Source organism: Dermacentor andersoni, chromosome 11, assembly GCF_023375885.2.
Source record: "Dermacentor andersoni chromosome 11, qqDerAnde1_hic_scaffold, whole genome shotgun sequence".
NCBI classification, from domain to species: domain Eukaryota; kingdom Metazoa; phylum Arthropoda; class Arachnida; order Ixodida; family Ixodidae; genus Dermacentor; species Dermacentor andersoni.
The window spans coordinates 4,865,895-4,870,490 of NC_092824.1; the positions used below are offsets into that span (position 1 = coordinate 4,865,895).

Genomic DNA, 4,596 nt, shown 5'->3' on the forward strand with positions numbered 1-4,596 from the left:
CTGAGAAGGTCGCGCACGTGCTTAAGGGCATTGCTGACGACGCCTTTAATCTGCTCATGTGCAAAAGCTGCTCTACAGTTGATATTATCATTAAAGAGTGCCAACAATTTGAGCAGGCGAAAAGCCGACGCGTCTTGCAACCATTCGCCAGACTTCCCAATGTTGCCGCAACGTCGACCTGTGAAGATCAACCCACACAGCAGCATGCATCGCCATCAGAGGACGTGGAGCGAATCGTTTGACGTGAAGTGGATGCGATGGCGTCTACAGCTTTCTGTTCGCGTAGCCCTGATGCTAGAACTTTTTCTGCTCCTCTCGTACAAGCCATCGTTTGCCAGGAACTTGGTGGACACGGCAGCACCGCCGTGACGATGTCGCCTGACGTACCGCTGTTCATGCAGGTTCTCTGCGCGTGCCTTAGTTTCATCGCCGGAGGCGCTGCGAAACCCTTCGACGCTGGAAACATCACGCTTCGCTACGATGCTGGCCTGCCGCGACACTTCTGCGTGGGCGGATACTTCGGCCAGTTTGCTGACCTCACCAGTATCCAGGGGCAGCGACACGTGGATGGTCTTTTCGGCTTACCATCTGGGGGCACGATGACGTCAGGAAGCATGCCCAGAAGGGATCAGTTGTATGCTATAAAAGCATGCCCATCGCCTACCAGCTTCAGTGGACACGGCAGCACCACCGTGACGATGTCGCCTGACGTACCGCTGTTCATGCAGGTTCTCTGCGCGTGCCTTAGTTTCATCGCCGGAGGCGCTGCGAAACCCTTCGACGCTGGAAACATCACGCTTCGCTACGATGCTGGCCTGCCGCGACACTTCTGCGTGGGCGGATACTTCGGCCAGTTTGCTGACCTCACCAGTATCCAGGGGCAGCGACACGTGGATGGTCTTTTCGGCTCACCATCTGGGGGCACGATGACGTCAGGAAGCATGCCCAGAAGGGATCAGTTGTATGCTATAAAAGCATGCCCATCGCCTACCAGCTTCAGTGGACACGGCAGCACCACCGTGACGATGTCGCCTGACGTACCGCTGTTCATGCAGGTTCTCTGCGCGTGCCTTAGTTTCATCGCCGGAGGCGCTGTGAAACCCTTCGACGCTGGAAACATCACGCTTCGCTACGATGCTGGCCTGCCGCGACACTTCTGCGTGGGCGGATACTTCGGCCAGTTTGCTGACCTCACCAGTATCCAGGGGCATCGACACGTGGATGGTCTTTTCGGCTTACCATCTGGGGGCACGATGACGTCAGAACGCGTGCCCAGAAGGGATCAGCTGTATGCTATAAAAGCATGCCCATCGCCTACGAGCTTCACTGGACACGGCAGCACCGCCGTGACGATGTCGCCTGACGTACCGCTGTTCATGCACGTTGGTGACCGAAAAAATGGCTTCCGTAGTGATGTTCTTGGTCTTATAGTGCTGCCGTGTCCACAGGTTGTCGTTGACTGTATATGCGACTGTTTTTCTATTGCGGGCCTGTTGTTGAGTCTCTCTGGGGACGTGGAGAAAAATCCAGGACCAATAACAGAAGTAATGTGCAGGGAAATGCTCCAAAACCAGAAAGACATTTTGTCTAAACTCGCTGCGGTTCAAGACAAGCAAGAGAAGCAAGACTCGTTTGAAACAAGAATCCTAGACATGCAGAACCGGATTCTTCTTATCGAGAGTAAGGTACAAAGCTCAGACGAGACTCGGAACAGGCTTGAAACTCTTGAGGGAATTGTAGCTGACCACAGCGTTGAAACATCTACTCTGGTCAAACATTTCGATGATCTGGATAATCGTTCACGATAAAATAATCTTATCATTAGAGGAATTAAAGAAGAGGACCATGAAAACGAAGAGACCCCATTAAGCAAAGTAAAGAATGGTATCTTCAGCGCTATTCTGAAAGTGAATGGATCTTCTATTGAACGAATTCATAGGTTAGGCAAGAAGATTTCTGGTAGAACTCGACCAGTCATCCTGAGGGTGGCAGACTATAGGGATAAAATGAATGTTTTGCAGAACTGTATAAAACTGAAAGACACGTATTACAGCGTAAGCGAAGATTTCTCTAAAAGAGTACACGGAATAAGAGAAAAGCTATGGGCATGGGCAAGTGAGGAGAAGAAGGCAGGAAAGAAGGTAATGCTGCTTTTTGATAAATTAAAAATAAACAATACGCTGTACAGGTGGAATGAAGAACGTGAGGAAAGGTGCAAACTGCGAACTGATACATGAGCAAGTGATAATTGACGCATGCAGGGCCAGCATGCTGGTTTCAAAATAATCAACGTAAATGCAAGAAGCCTGATAAACAAAGCGCATGCGCTTGAAGCTCTAGTTATTGATCACGCTTCTGACATTGCTGTAATCACTGAAACCTGGATGCATAAAAATATACTCGATAGCGAAATAGCGCCACCCGGATTTGCGCTGGTTAGGAGGGATCGAGATGGAAGAGGCGGAGGCGAGGCCGTTTTGGTGAAAGGAAATATCATATTTTCCACTTTAGACTTACCAGGAAATATTGAGGCTGTATGAATTACTACAAAATTGAATAATCGCACTGTATTCATCGGAGCGGTATACAGGCCTCCGAACTCCCCAGTAGAACACACTATGCTGCTAAGAGAATTCATGGAAACGCACGTGAAACAGAAAGATTGCATACTGTTACTAGGCGATTTTAATTTCCCGGCTATTGATTGGGATTCATATGTAGTCGGTGACACAGATGTCACATCTTCTGAGTTGTTTTTGGATTTAACATATTCCTACAATTTAACCCAGCTTGTTAACCAATATACTAGGGTGTGTGTAACAAGGTCATCTGTACTTGATCTTATAATAATCTCAAATGCTTTAACACCGCAAGTGATTGACTGTCTTGTTGATGAAGGGCTATCTGACCACAAAATGGTTATTGTGTCCTTGAACATGTCACCGTACCCTTTGCACCAGGATTCAAGCATCCAATATATAAACTTTCAAGCTGCTGATGATGTTAGTGTCTTGGATTACCTTGAAAGGTCGTTTGATAACTTTATGTCTGTTTATGAATCCAATGGTGGCACTGACGATCTCTGGGACTTCTTTTCCAAGGTTACGATGCATTGCATTACGCGATTTATCCCTATAGGCGTCTAAAAATGTAAACGAAACAGCCTATGGATTACAAGGGAAATATAACATGTCAAATGAAGGATAAAAAGGAAACTAAAAGCTTGTTCTTGAGATCCTAGCGCCCAAAACAAGACTTTGCTTCAAAACATGAAGCTCGACCTAAACCGTCTAATCAAGGAATCCAAGGAGAGATTCTTTAATGTAACACTGAAAAATTTTCTTCATAACGCACCTAGTAAATTTTGGAGATATTTAAACCCTTCTAAAAACAACACAAAGACGAGGATAAAAGGATTAACCGAGAACGTACAGAAAATTTCAATTTCTTTTTTTCCTCCGTGTTCACCAATGATGATGGCACACTTCCGTACTTTCATGACACCTCTGCCCGCCCTTCAGCATCTGACCTTCTCATCAATGAGGCAGGAGTCCTGAACCCTCTTCTGCGCATTAACATCAAGAAATCCCCCGGCCCCGATGGCATTCCGAATGAGTTCCTATATAGATATGCTGCGTGGGTTGCTAAATATCTTACCATAGCCTTTCAGTCATCGCTCACACAGGGAGCATTTCCTACAGCCTGGAAGCAAGCTAAAATAATTCCAGTTCACAAAAGTGGGAGCGCATCTGAGGTAGGAAACTACAGGCCTATTTCACTTACGAGTACCTGCTCCAAACTACTTGAGCATATAGTTTGTAAACATCTGTCAAATTACCTGGAAGCTTACAAGTTATTATCACCAGCACAATATGGTTTTCGCAAGAACTTGTCTACAATTACGCAGCTTGTTCAAACCGTTCACGATCTTTCACAAACATTAAATCGCCGAGGACAGGTCGACCTATTTGTTCTTTTGACTTCGCCAAAGCGTTCGACAAAGTGTCACATCCTTAACGCCTCTTAAAAAACGAATGCAATATTTAGAAATCCAAATATTACTAAGTGGCTTAAATCCTACCTTCAGTCTTGTGAGCAGTATGTTGAAATAAATAAAATTAAATCCATGCCCAAACCAGTTTTGTCTGGAGTACCCCAAGGCAGTGTCCTGGGTCCCCTTTTATTTCTTATATTTATTAATGACTTGCCTTCTGATATAACTGTTCCACTAAGGTTGTTTGCAGACGACTGCGTCATTTACAATAGGATCGAATCTTTAAGTGACCAGTTAGAACTTAACAACAATTTACAAAGAATATTAAAATGGTGTAATGAATGGCAAATGTCACTGAACCCAGTAAAATCAGTTTGTATGACCATAACAAGAAAGAAGGTGACTTTACGGTGCAATTACAGCATTGGTCCACAGGAACTAAAACGAGTAACAGAATATAAATATCTAGGACTAATATTTACTCGAGATTTGAGATGGAATGCGCATATCAATCAGGTGTGTAGCAGGGCAAAGAAAGTCTTATGGGGTCTCAGGCGAAGACTCTACAGCGCAACACCTGAAGTGAAAAGCCTGGCATATAA

The 4,596-nt window shown here is 45.4% G+C and overlaps 1 pseudogene; it reads left to right on the plus strand.

The window, feature by feature from the left end:
- The first annotated feature begins 371 nt into the window (after positions 1-371).
- LOC126517642 (uncharacterized) lies at positions 372-2,237 on the plus strand (annotated as a pseudogene).
- The last annotated feature ends 2,359 nt before the right edge of the window (positions 2,238-4,596 follow it).